The sequence below is a fragment of the Mustela erminea genome, chromosome 17 (genome assembly GCF_009829155.1).
Source record: "Mustela erminea isolate mMusErm1 chromosome 17, mMusErm1.Pri, whole genome shotgun sequence".
NCBI lineage: Eukaryota > Metazoa > Chordata > Mammalia > Carnivora > Mustelidae > Mustela > Mustela erminea.
Genome location: NC_045630.1, coordinates 24810533 through 24825336, shown reverse-complemented (window position 1 = coordinate 24825336; position 14804 = coordinate 24810533). Strand labels below are relative to the sequence as shown.

Sequence of the window (14804 nt, the reverse complement as noted above, 5' to 3'; positions counted from 1 at the left end):
ATGACTGGAGCTCAGATGAGGGGAAGGACAGGACACATTCCTGTGGAAGTACTTAAGATGGCCATTAACCCAGGGACAGGAGCAGAGTCTCAGAGAAGGGTACAGGGAAGACAAAAGAGGGGTCGGGCAGCATGCAGGAGACTGGAGGCTCCTCCGGGACACAGAGGGACGGAGGCACTTAATGTGATTTAAGCCTAACATCCAAGAGGTGATAAAGGGACATGGGAAGAGCCTTTAGGTTATGTTCAGAAATTGGGACTTTTTCTAGATACTACGGGAAGCCATTAAACATCTTAAAGGAATGCACAATGGTTGTATTTCCTTCTGTGTGTGATATGAAGAATAATGAGGAGGGGAAAGGACCTGAGGCAGGAAAACCAGGAACAAGTCTTCTGTCATAATTCCATAATCAAGAGGGTGTGAGTTAAGGCAGGAGCAAAGAAAGTAGACAGAAAGAGGGCCAGTCAGTGGCATAAAAGCAGGGTGAATCAACAGGAGACTGTGACTAATTGGATTTGGTGAGAAGACAGAAAGAGAAGGGTTAAAGTTTCCTCCCTCATATGTGAAATGAAGCCATACCTAAAGGTTCTACCTGCCAGCCTAGGATGTCTGGGTTTGACATGGTGGGCAGTGAGAAGACACTAAATGCTTTTCAGCAGAGGAGTGAGAGATCATGGCTGTTACTTAATATGATTAATAGGCCAATAATATGTAAAAAACAGGCTGGAGGAGAAACACCGGAGGAGAGACGATAAGTAAGAACTCTTCTTATGACAATCTACTACTAAGTGGGAGGAATCAAAGATCATAAACTAAGAGGCATGCACAGGGACAGGAAAAACTAAGTGGTAACTTTTTATCAACATGGAGGGGACTGGAAGAGATTATGCTGAGTGAAATAAGTCAAGCAGAGAAAGTCAATTATCATATGGTTTCACTTACTTGTGGAGCATAAGGAATAACAGGGAGGACATGGGGAGATGGAGAGGAGAAGTGAGTTGGGGGAAATTGGAGGGGGAGACAAACAAAGACAGACTGTGGACTCTGAGAAACAAGCTGAGGGTGTTGGAGGGGAGTTGGGAGGGGGGTTGGGTGAGCCTGTGGTAAGTATTAAGGAGGGCACATACTGCAAGGAGCATGGGGTGTGGTGCATAAACAATGAATCTTGGAACACTGGAAAAAATAAAATAAAATTAAGATGTTAAAAAAAAGAGAAAAAGGGGGGAGGAGTCAAGATGGCAGAGAAGTAGGAGGCTGAGACTACTTCAGCTAGCAGGAGATCAGCTAGATAGCTTATCTAAAGATTGCAAACACCTGCAAATCCATCGGCACATCAAAGAGAAGAACAGCAATTCTATAAATAGAGAAAACAACCACTTTCTGAAAGGTAGGACTGGCGGAGAAGTGAATCCAAAGCGACGGGAAGATAGACCCCAGGGGGAGGGGCCGGCTCCCGGCAAGTGGGGGAGCAATGGAGCACAAAATCAGGACTTTTAAAAGTCTGTTCCGCTGAGGGACATAGCTCCAGAGGCTAAACCGGGGCGAAACCCATGCGGGGTCACGTGGCCTCAGGTCTCGCAGGGTCACAGAAGGATCAGGGGTGTCTGAGTGTCGCAGAGCTTGCGGGTATTCAACGGGAAAGCCGGCTACAGAAACAGAGCCGACAGTAAACAAACAGCTCGGGGTTACCTTGAACCAGCCGCAGGCTGGGTGAGCTCGGAGCGCGGCCGGAGGTCAGGCAGATGGGAGTTACTGGGCATTGTTCTCTGAGGGCGCACTGAGGAGTGGGGCCCCGGGCTCGCGGCTCCTCCGGGCTGGAGACCAGGAGGCCGCCATTTGTATTCCCGTCCTCGGGAACTCTACGGAAAGCGCTCAGGGAACAAAAGCTCCTGAAAGCAAACCCGAGCGGATTACTCAGCCCGGTCACTGGTAAGGGAAGTGCAATTCCACCTTGGACAAAGACACTTGAGAATCACTACACCAGGCCCTCCCCCAGAAGATCAACAAGAAATCCAGCCAAGAACAAGTTCACCTACCAAGGAGTGCGGTTTCAATACCAAGGAGAGCAGCAGAGTTCGAGAGGAGGAGAAAGCAAAGCACAAACTCATGGCTTTCTCCCTGTGATTTTTTAGTATTGCAGTTAATTTAATTTTTTTTCTTTTTCATTTTTTTTCCCTTCTTCTGCTAAAATTTTTTTTAACTTTGAACCTTTTCTTTTTTAATGTTTTTAAATTAGTTTATCTAATATATATATTTTTTCTTTTTCATACTTTTCTTTATTCATTTTCTTTTTTTTAATTCTTTTCTTTTCTTTATTTATTTTTTTCTTTTTCTTTCTTTCTTTCTGAACCTCTTTTTATCCCCTTTCTCCCCCCTCATGTTTGGGGTCTCTTCTGACTTGGTTAAAGCATATTTTCCTGGGGTTGCCACCTTTTTAATATTTTACTTGTTCCTTCATATACTCTTATCTGGACAAAATGACAAGGCGGAAAAATTCACCACAAAAAAAGAACAATAGGCAGTACCGAAGGCTAGGGACCTAATCAATACAGACATTGGTAATATGTCAGATCTAGAGTTCAGAATGACAATTCTTAAGGTTCTATCCGGGCTCGAAAAAGGCATGGAAGATATTAGAGAAACCCTCTTGGGAGATATAAAAGCGCTTTGTGAAGAAATAAAAGAATAAAAATCTAACCAAGTTGAAATCAAAAAAGCTATTAATGAGGTGCAATCAAAAATGGTAGCTCTCACTGCTAGGATAAATGAGGCAGAAGAAAGAATTAGCGATATAGAAAACCAAATGACAGAGAATAAAGAAGCTGAGCAAAAGAGGGACAAACAGCTATTGGACCACGAGGGGAGAATTCGAGAGATAAGTGACACCATAAGACTAAAGAACATTAGAATAATTAGGATTCCAGAAGAAGAAGAAAGAGAGAGGGGAGCAGAAGGTATACTGGAGAGAATTATTGAGGAGAATTTCCCCAATATGGCAAAGGGAACAAGCATCAAAATTCAGGAGGTTCAGAGAACACCCCTCAAAATCAGTAAGAATAGGCCCACACCCCATCACCTAATAGTAAATATACAAGTCTTAGTGACAAAGAGAAAATCCTGAAAGCAGCCCAGGAAATGAAGTCTGTAACATACAATGGTAAAAATATTAGATGGGCAGCAGACTTATCCACAGAGACCTGGCAGGCCAGAAAGAGCTGGCATGATATATTCAGAGCACTAAATGAGAAAAACATGCAGCCAAGAATACTATATCCAGTGAGGCTATCATTGAAAATAGAAGGAGAGATTAAAAGCTTCCAGGACAAACAAAAACAAAGAATTTGCAAACACCAAACCAGCTCTACCAGAAACATTGAAAGGGGTCCTCTAAGCAAAGAGAAAGCCTACAAGTGGTAGATCAGAAAGGAACAGAGACAATATACAGTAACAGTCACCTTATAGGCAATACAATGGCACTAAATTCATATCTTCAATAGTTACCCTGAATGTTAATGGGCTAAATGCCCCAATCAAAAGACACAGGGTATCAGAATGGATAAAAAAACAAAACCCATCTATATGTTGCCTCCAAGAAACACATTTTAAGCCCGAAGACACCTCCAGATTTAAAGTGAGGGGGTGGAAAAGAATTTACCATGCTAATGGACATCAGAAGAAAGCAGGAGTGGCAATCCTTCTGTCAGATCAATTAGATTTTAAGCCAAAGACTATAATAAGAGATGAGGAAGGACACTATATCATAGTCAAAGGGTCTGTCCAACAAGAAGATCTAACAATTTTAAATATCTATGCCCCCAATGTGGGAGCAGCCAACTATATAAACCAATTAATAACAAAATCAAAGAAACACATCAACAATAATACAATAATAGTAGGGGACTTTAACACTCCCCTCACTGAAATGGACAGATCATCCACGCAAAAGATCAACAAGGAAATAAAGGCCTTAAACGACACACTGGACCAGATGGACATCACAGATATATTCAGAACATTTCATCCCAAAGCAACAGAATACACATTCTTCTCTAGTGCACATGGAACATTCTCCAGAATAGATCACATCCTCGGTCCTAAATCAGGACTCAACCAGTATCAAAAGATTGGGATCATCCCTGCATATTTTCAGACCACAATGCTCTGAAGCTAGAACTCAACCACAAGAGGAAGTTTGGAAAGAACCCAAATACATGGAGACTAAACAGCATCCTTCTAAAGAATGAATGGGTCAACCAGGAAATTAAAGAAGAATTGAAAAAAATCATGGAAACAAATGATAATGAAAATACAACGGTTCAGAATCTGTGGGACACAACAAAGGCAGTCCTGAGAGGAAAATATATAGCGGTACAAGCCTTTCTCAAGAAACAAGAAAGGTCTCAGGTACGCAACCTAACCCTACAGCTAAAGGAGCTGGAAAAAGAACAAGAAAGAAACCCTAAGCCCAGCAGGAGAAGAGAAATCATAAAGATCAGAGCAGAAATCAATGAAATAGAAACCAAAAAAAATAGAACAAATCAACAAAACTAGGAGCTGGTTCTTTGGAAGAATTAATAAAATTGATAAACCCCTGGCCAGTCTTATCAAAAAGAAAAGAGAAAGGACCCAAATTAATAAAATCATGAATGAAAGAGGAGAGATCACAACTAACACCAAAGAAATACAAACTATTATAAGAACATACTATGAGCAACTCTATGCCAACAAATTTGACAATCTGGAAGAAATGGATGCATTCCTAGAAACATATGAACTACCACAACTGAACCAGGAAGAAATAGAAAGCCTGAACAGACCCATAACCAGTAAGGAGATTGAAACAGTCATTAAAAATCTCCAAACAAACAAAAGCCCAGGGCCAGACGGCTTCCCGGGGGAATTCTACCAAACATTTAAAGAAGAACTAATTCCTATTCTCCTGAAACTGTTCCAAAAAATAGAAATGGAAGGAAAACTTCCAAACTCATTTTATGAGGCCAGCATCACCTTGATCCCAAAACCAGACAAGGATCCCATCAAAAAAGAGAGCTATAGACCAATATCCTTGATGAACACAGATGCGAAAATTCTCACCAAAATACTAGCCAATAGGATTCAACAGTACATTAAAAGGATTATTCACCACGACCAAGTGGGATTTATTCCAGGGCTGCAAGGTTGGTTCAACATCCGCAAATCAATCAATGTGATACAACACATCAATAAAAGAACAAGAACCATATGATACTCTCAATAGATGCTGAAAAAGCATTTGACAAAGTACAGCATCCCTTCCTGATCAAAACTCTTCAAAGTGTAGGGATAGAGGGCACATACCTTAATATTATCAAAGCCATCTATGAAAAACCCACCGCAAATACCATTCTCAATGGAGAAACACTGAAAGCTTTTCCGCTAAGGTCAGGAACACCGCAGGGATGTCCATTATCACCATTGCTATTCAACATAGTACTAGAAGTCCTAGCCTCAGCAATCAGACAACAAAAGGAAATTAAAGGCATCCAAATCAGCAAAGAAGAAGTCAAACTATCACTCTTCACAGATGATATGATACTATATGTGGAAAACCCAAAAGACTCCACTCCAAAACTGCTAGAACTTGTACAGGAATTCAGTAAAGTGTCAGGATATAAAATCAATGCACAGAAATCAGTTGCATTTCTCTACACCAACAACAAGACAGAAGAAAGAGAAATTAAGGAGTCAATCCCATTTACAATTGCACCCAAAACCATAAGATACCTAGGAATAAACCTAACCAAAGAGGCACAGAATCTATACTCAGAAAACTATAAAGTACTCATGAAAGAAATTGAGGAAGACACAAAGAAATGGAAAAATGTTCCATGCTCCTGGATTGGAAGAATAAATATTGTGAAAATGTCTATGCTACCTAAAGCAATCTACACATTTAATGCAATTCCTATCAAAGTACCATCCATCTTTTTCAAAGAAATGGAACAAATAATTCTAAAATTTATATGGAACCAGAAAAGACCTCGAATAGCCAAAGGGATATTGAAAAAGAAAGTCAAAGTTGGTAGCATCACAATTCCCGACTTCAAGCTCTATTACAAAGCTGTCATCATCAAGACAGCATGGTACTGGCACAAAAACAGACACATAGATCAATGGAACAGAATAGAAAGTCCAGAAATAGACCCTCAACTCTATGGTCAACTAATCTTTGACAAAGCAGGAAATAATGCCCAATGGAAAAAGACAGCCTCTTCAATAAATGGTGTTGGGAAAATTGGACAGCCACATGCAGAAAAATGAAATTGGACCATTTCCTTACACCACACACGAAAATAGACTCAAAATGGATGAAGGACCTCAATGTGAGAAAGGAATCCATCAAAATCCTTGAGGAGAACACAGGCAGCAACCTCTTCGACCTCAGCCGCAGCAACATCTTCCTAGGAACATCGCCAAAGGCAAGGGAAGCAAGGGCAAAAATGAACTATTGGGATTTTATCAAGATCAAAAGCTTTTGCACAGCAAAGGAAACAGTTAACAAAACCAAAAGACAACTGACAGAATGGGAGAAGATATTTGCAAAGGACGTATCAGATAAAGGGCTAGTGTCCAAAATCTATAAAGAACTTAGCAAACTCAACACCCAAAGAACAAATAATCCAATCAAGAAATGGGCAGAGAACATGAACAGACATTTCTGCAAAGAAGATATCCAGATGGCCAACAGACACATGAAAAAGTGCTCCATATCACTCGGCATCAGGGAAATACAAATCAAAACCACAATGAGATATCACCTCACACCAGTCAGAATGGCTAAAATAAACAAGTCAGGAAATGACAGATGCTGGCGAGGATGTGGAGAAAGGGGAACCCTCCTACACTGTTGGTGGGAATGCAAGCTGGTGCAGCCACTCTGGAAAACAGCATGGAGGTTCCTCAAAATGTTGAAAATAGAACTGCCCTATGACCCAGCAATTGCACTATTGGGTATTTACCCTAAAGATACAAACGTAGTGATCCAAAGGGGCACATGTACCCGAATGTTTATAGCAGCAATGTCCACAATAGCCAAACTATGGAAAGAACCTAGATGTCCATCAACAGATGAATGGATAAAGAAGATGTGGTATATATACACAATAGAATACTATGCAGCCATCAAAAGAAATGAAATCTTGCCATTTGCGACAACATGGATGGAACTAGAGTGTATCATGCTTAGCGAAATAAGTCAAGCGGAGAAAGACAACTATCATATGATCTCCCTGATATGAGGAAGTGGTGATGCAACATGGGGGCTTAAGTGGGTAGGAGAAGAATAAATGAAACAAGATGGGATTGGGAGGGAGACAAACCATAAGTGACTCTTAATCTCACAAAACAAACTGAGGGTTGGTTGGTGGAGGGGGGTTGGGAGAAGGGGGGTGGGGTTATGGACATTGGAGAGGGTATGTGCTTTGGTGAGTGCTGTGAAGTGTGTAAACCTGGCGATTCACAGACCTGTACCCCTGGGGATAAAAATATATTATAAGTTTATAAAAAATTAAAAATTAAAAAAAAAGAAAACCTAAGTGGTAAAGGCAAGGCCAAGCAAGTTTCTTGAAGGGAAGGCAATCAAGAGCAAGGGTGGAAACACTTGCCTTGGCAAGGACATAGGACTCATCAAACCCTGAGATGGGACAAAGCAGAGGGAGAGAGGTTCCACACAGAGAAGAGCAAAGCTGGTGAAACTGTATCTGCCCCCAAGCTTCTCAGGGGCATCGACAGCCAGGAAGAACCAGCTAAGAGTGCTGGGTATACATTAAAAGTTATGCTGAAGGCAAATATTGAAGACATATAAAAATATTCAGAATTTACGGGTGGCTCAGTGGGTTAAGCCTCTGCATTTGGCTCAGGTTGTGATCTCAGGGTCCTGGGATCGAGCCCATGTTGGGGCTCTCTGCTCAGCAGAGAGCCTGCTTCCCCCTCTCTCTCTGCCTGCTTCTATGCCTACTTGTGATCTCTCTCTCTGTCAAATAATAAATAAAACCTTTTTAAAAAATATTCAGAATTTATTGTTAAGTAAAAAAACAAGTTACAAAATGGCCTAGGTGTTATAATCCTGTTTGTTGGAAGCATATGTGTGGACTGCAAATCTCCATGCCAGAATGTTAACAGTGGTCATTTCTCAGAAGGGGAGATCTAGGTGATTTTTATTTTTTCTTCTAGATGCTTTTTTTAATATTTTCTACAATGAACAAGCATGACTTTTGTAATCAGAAACCCAGCAGAGTTTAAAATATATTTGTTAAGCTTATATAGCATGGCTGTCTCCTAGAATTGAAGAGAGGGACCTGTTTGTTAATTCCTTTTTCCAGTGCATTTATGGTTCTTGAGATACAGAGTAACTTAAATGCTCCTGAAAGGAAAATTTGTGGGTTCCATTTATAGCATACAGGGTCCTCCCTCATCCCCCTGAAGGACTCTCGCTGCTCACCAGGGGGTCTTCAAACCCCTCTCTCCCCCAACTCACAGGGGGAAGGGCTTCAGGCCTCCCTCCCAGGAACTCCATGCTGGAACAGCCAGGCCCAGGAGGCTCCCACCCCTCATCCATAGTCCCCACTCCCCCTGCTTCATCCTTTGGCTGCTTTCTTCCTCCCAAAACACAGTACTGATCTTTTTTTCCCCAAGGCTCAACTCTAAAAGCTCCAATTCTGATGACCAACTTGCTTCTCTCTTCTCCCTGATCCCAAATTCTTTCTTTCTGAAATTATTAAACATGTTATTCCAATCTAAATCCCAATGGGAGCCAGAGACAGAATAAAATAAAAGAACTCAAGTTTCTTTGAAGGGGAAGGGAGGGTTGGGGGAATCAGAAACTTCCAGGCTATGTATCCCCACTAAGGCCAACTCTGTTCACAGAAGCTTCTTATATAGTCTGCATACAGTAGCTCCCCTATCCACAGGGGACACATTCCAAGACCCTTAGTGGGTGCTCGAAACACAGATGGTATTAAACCCTATATGTAATGTGTTTTTCCTTATATATATGTAGCTATAATAAAGTTTAATTTATAAATTAGGCATGGTAAGAGAGTTACAGTAACTAATACCAAAAAAGAACAATTAGAACAATATACTGTAATAAAAGTTATGTGAGTATGGTCTCTCTCTCTCTCTCTCTCTCAATCTCTGTACTGTAGTTAACCTCCTCATGATGATGTGAAACGATAAAGCACCTACAGTATGAGATGAAATGATGTGAACGCAAGCCTTGTGACACAAGCAGGATGCTATTGACCTGACAATTCAGCAAGAGAGAATCATCTGCTTCCAGACCTCAGATGAAGGTGGATAAATGAAACCAGAGGAGAGAAACAACAGATGAACAGCACTACTATACCTACGGGTGTCTTGGAGCCTGGTGATAAGCAGTTGTTTTTTAGAGGATCTCCAAAGAAATGAAGGCTCAGACCTTTTCAGCAGGATGAATTCTACCTGGTGGTGATGTAGAAATACAGAGGGATGAAAACAGGAATTTTCCCAGAAATTTGCGAGTGCCAGGAACAGGCATGACTGGAGCTTCTCCACACCCCCATGAATGGCAAACAGTAACAATAGTCCCATATCATTTACTCCTCCAGATAGCCTGAGGTCAATGAAAAAGGGGATGTAATCTCTTCTTACACCACCCACTCCTCAAGAGCCGGGGCACTTTGTGTCTTGGGTCCCACCCAGAGCCCAGCCCTGAATTTTCTGAGTTAATGAAATAAGAGATGGGGAAGTGAAACAAGGTGCCCAAGGTCATCCAGTTATTTCGTTTTATTATTCTATTTATTACACTTTCTTTTATTTATTATTAGATATTTGTTATATTTATGAACACAACAGGCAGTAGGGATTCAGTCCAGGTGCTCTCTTGGGAGCTAAGGAAACAGAGCCCTGCCCTCAAGGAGCTTAGAGTCTAATTACGACAGAGCTGGGATGTGAACCCAGGACCTCTGACTCTGGCCTGGTATATTTTATCCTCTAGGACATCACTTTCCCTGTATTTGATCTCCTTACTTATGAAAAAGGAATCATTTTAATTTTACCAAAAATTTTTGAACATCTTATAAAAACTTTTAACTGCAAAAAACATTTATTTATAACTCTAAGTATACAGAATGAAAAAGAATATCTCTAAATTCTGGGGGAAGCATTTCCTAGAGACTCTAAAAACAAACTACTCTTTTGTTACATCAGAGAAATCTTAAAATACTTATAATTATAGCTTAGATTTATAATAACTTTCCTATTGGTTCATGAAACACTCAAAGACTTTCCATTGAAGGTATCCCATTTCTTCTCACAATACTGCTAAGACTTTTAACAGAAGATTCTATGAGAGAAAAAAATAAGATGTAGAATTTGAAATCATGTGATTAATGAAAATTCTAGCCTATATACCAATTGCCTGATTTCCTGCCTATATATTGTTTTTGGCTCCATGAATCTGAAGTAGAACCTAAAACCAACATTTATAGAATCACAGAAAGTTAGTACCAAAAGGACCAAATGTCTTTTAGAACAGCCTCATGCTTCTGCAGATAGGGAAACTAAGGCCATTCAGTAAAGTGGTGATCCCCAGTTCCAAAGTAGCTGTTCAACATCATATCCACCATTAAAATTCGGCCCATACTTGGCTGCTGGAAATCAAGTCACAGAGACCACATTTAAGTAATTAAAGATAAGAGGGGGTGTCAGAGGTCTATGACAAACTGGGCAGAGGAATTAGGAGTGGAATAGTTCAAAAGAGCACAATTTTGGGGACTATATTCTCCTGACACTCCCAAGTTCAAAACCCAAGGGAAGGGGGTCCACTTAGAAGGGTTACAGAAGCATGGCTGCCAAGCTACCTTCCCAGGCCATAGCTGAAGGTCCAGATAACAAGCAGCAGGGAAACCCACAAGGATTTCTGGCAAAGGAAAGCTTGCACACTCCAAGAAGAATGCTGTATAGCTACAGAGGGTTTTAAAATATAACCAGAATGAGAGGAAATGTTTGACACATTCTGATTTTTAGCCTTGTGTTTTTCTGATTCAGGTCAGCCCAGGGCCACCACCTTGCACAAATCCAGGTCTCCTTAAACAAGTGCAAAGCAGTGGTCCTAACTAACATGGCCAAGGGCACCGGGACCTTAGAGAGGTTCCTCTGTCTCTAATGTGGAATGAGGAGCCCCTAGTGGAGGGTCTGTAAAAGGGGGTTGGCAGCAAGCCAGAAGGCCCAGAGCTGCTGGCTGGGCTGTCAGGGGGTCTTTCTGTGGCCACAGACCCAGTGGGGCTCAGACAATCGACTCTCATTTATCCATGGTAACCACAAGAAAGGTAGCCCAGCTAATTTAAATCCACGGCTATAATCGAAAAATCTCACTATAGCTAAAAGTCAGCCTCCCCACCTACCAAATCTTTTAAAAAGAGCTGCTAATAAGGAGCAAAACTGAGTAGCTTAAGTTTTATTTCCCTTTACATTTCCTTTCTGGTAGAGGTGTTAATGAGGATGGAAAGGCCCAAAGAGCACAGACAGAAGAGATGAAAATGGTCTGGAAAATATAAACTGTGCAGTCAACCTTCAAATAAGGGTGGGCCGATGCTAACATTAGTAGTGACAGACATTTGCAGACAGTTCAAAGAGTTTCCTTATAGATGGCCATGGAGATTGTAATGCAAGGGAGGGGAAACATTGAGGAACAAATGAAACCTGGCCTGGAAGTCACAGTTCACAGCTTCTCTTGTCCTCAACTGTTTCCACCATAAAACAGTAAGTATAGACACGGTGATTTAATGTTCTAAAATCTAGGATATAAATTCTCACAACTCTGTAATATTGGGTTATCTTTGTAGAATGGCAGGATTATCATACCTACTCTTCAGGGTCTTGTGAAGATTAAATGAGAGCAGACAACATAAATTTATGACGTGCCATGTAATACAAGCACTTAATATGCATTAAGTCATTTATTTCTATCAGCAATGTCCCCCGGTAGGAATTAATATGGTCCCCATTTCACAAATAAGTGTGTTGAGGCTTGGAAAAGTTAGTGGACATGTCTAACATTACACGTGTACAACTGATAGAACTGGGACTTCAAACAGATTTGCTTGACTTCAAAGTCCGTATTAGTAACCTCTGTGCCACACAGCCACTCTGATAATGTGCGTGCAAGCTCCTAAAACATAACAAATTATCAATAAATATTAATAATGCTTAGACTATCACCCAGTATGATGCAGTATTTTAATCTATGTTTATTGAATGGATGAAAAAATGCAAATGCAAATAAACCCCATTTCACATAAGACTATCACACTGAGACCCTGGACTTCCAGTGGCCATCCAACCTCACTGTACAACAAATCCAGTTACTAGGGGAATTCTTGACCAGTTGTCTTTTCAAAGAGTCAGGGCCAGAGTCAAAGAAGTTGTGTCTATCCAAAGACTAAAGTATGGACGTGTCTCAATAAAACACGCAACCACATTACAGCACAAAAGCACCTAAAATACACTTGGGCACTGTGATTCTGGCTTTTGTTGAATTTTAAGAAGAAACAAACAAGGAAAGAAAGCATCTTATTTAATGACATTTTCCTGCTCAGCTCATTCAAGAAGGAGGGAAGGAGGAATTAGAATTCCAATAAGGAATTTTCCTATGTTCATACTGTCTTCATGAAGTTCTTCTGACTTTATACAACCATATGCAAGACAGCCTCTTCAGAACAGAGGTGACATTTAACGATGGTTTGTTGAGCAGTGTATGTGCTCCAGAGCAGACAAAACCTACCTCCAGAGCAGACAAAAACCACAGCTGAGCAAACCCCTCCCAGAGCTATGATTATAAACTTCTTGCTTCACACCCTCAAAACCCCCACCAAGGCAATCACAGTCTCCATAGCTAATAAGCAGGTAAGAGGTTGTCTAAAAGAAAAAAGGTGGGCTTCCTGGAAGCAGGCAGCTGTGCAAGCAGCACCCCCTGCCTTTCCCTCCTTCCTGTTCAAATCAGCCCCACCTCTCCCTGTTCTCTCATACTTCCATTGCAGAAGACCTGGGCTACTGGGTGCTAAATGGTCATCCTATCTCAGCTCTCACAGAGCTCTCACAATCACACACACACATCCTGCCCCAAGAGGTGAATTCTCTCCACTTCGCCAACAAACTTTGAAAAGCAAGAAAGAGGAGAAAATAACATTAGAAGTAAATAAATCACTAGAGCATGAAAGTCTCCTTCTCAAAACACGCAGAAGGACACACAACAGGCAAAAGGAGGTTAGGGAATGAAGAACAATGTGTGCTGTCCTCCACAGCACAGGAGAAACAAAATGTGTGTTGGAGCCCAAAGAATGCATTGTTTCAAATTGCTAATCAATGTTAGACACCAACACCAGCAACTGTTAATAACGAAGGAAGAATCACCTCTCTTCAGCTATAATTATTTCTGACACGGGTCTTCAGGAAGAGTGTCAAGACTCAGGTTAGCAGCTCAGTGTGATAATAACCCAAGATTACCAGCAATCCTCAATGTCTGAAGAAAAGGAGGGCTTGGAGGAAGGGAAGTGGCAATTAGAAATACTTGTCATGGTAATTGCATTGTGAATAGCAGGCATCCACTTTTCTTTGCCTGACTTCAGAAATACATCTTCCAAGCAGGTAGAGCAATGAAGGGATACATCAAGTTTTCAGAAATAATAGTGTGAAAAAAAGTATTATTTCTGTCCAAATAATGGTGTGCTGGTGGATAATAATGGTGGATAATAAAAACTCTGAAAATCCATAAGGCTGAGAATTGTATTATTCGAACAGCCAGTGAAGCTGCCTTAAGCCAACTAGCAGCCCCCTAATTTTTTCATTCAGAGTGATCATTTCAGTCTATGTCAACATATTGTCCTCTGCCAAGACCAAGATGGCTCTCTAAGGACAAAGAGTTGAGGCCCTTTGACATTATTCTTCAATCACTCACTTTGTCAAAAGTGGGCATATCAAAAGCTCTCCATGCTGGAGCTGATCTAAGCATTTAAACTGAAAATGGTCAGCAAGGTCTTCAGATGCCAACCCTGTAGGATTCAGAGCAGCTCACTCATGGCTCCAACAAATGAGACCATGTTACTCTTGCATGTGCTCTGAAAAACCATGGAGAATCCAGGAAATACAAATATTCATTGGAGTCTCCAACAGACTCTGTCTGAGCTCTAATACTGAATGATGCAGCTACTACTAAACTTGGAGCCTTTGTGAGCAGTGAGCATTCTAAAAAGCTACTCTAACCATGTCAACCTATGCTTAAAATTTATCAATCAGTGGTATCCTGTTGTTTTTTGGACAAACCATGGCCTCGTTAACATGAAATCCTTCATCTATAAGGCTCTCTATGATCAAGCTTCTCTCCAACTCCCATAACTCAACCCTGATACACTCACATCAAAATTTCAGACTGTAGGGAATTTGTGACAATTCTTTAGGCACACCAGGCTCTCCAAGGCTTCATTCTTTGTATATGTTGTTCACTCTGAGAATCCCTTTCATCTAATTAGCACTCATTGAGCTCACCTCTAGAGTTACCTCCATTCTGAAGTCTTCCCTAATCTTACCCTTCACCCTCCCCTGCCAATCTGATTCTGGTATCTCTTCTATATGTTCTTACTGCATCTAGTGCATTTCTATATAAAAGCAATCACACCCTATACTGTTAACTTGTCCATTTCCCCTACTAAACTATGAGCAGCTTGAGGGCCAGGGCTTGTCCTTCATCACATTTTTCCCTTGAGCAAATTATCATGAAGAAGTTACTT

At 41.0% G+C, this 14804-nt stretch overlaps 1 long non-coding RNA gene across 1 annotated transcript in view; it reads right to left on the bottom strand.

Annotated features, from left to right (window-relative positions):
- The window catches only part of LOC116576432, a 39421-nt gene extending 29801 nt beyond the window's left edge, over positions 1-9620 (bottom strand). Inside the window, exon 1 of the long non-coding RNA XR_004280156.1 lies at positions 9386-9620. This is a non-coding gene — a long non-coding RNA (uncharacterized LOC116576432). The remainder of the gene's footprint in view (positions 1-9385) is intronic.
- Between the last annotated feature and the right edge of the window lie 5184 nt (positions 9621-14804).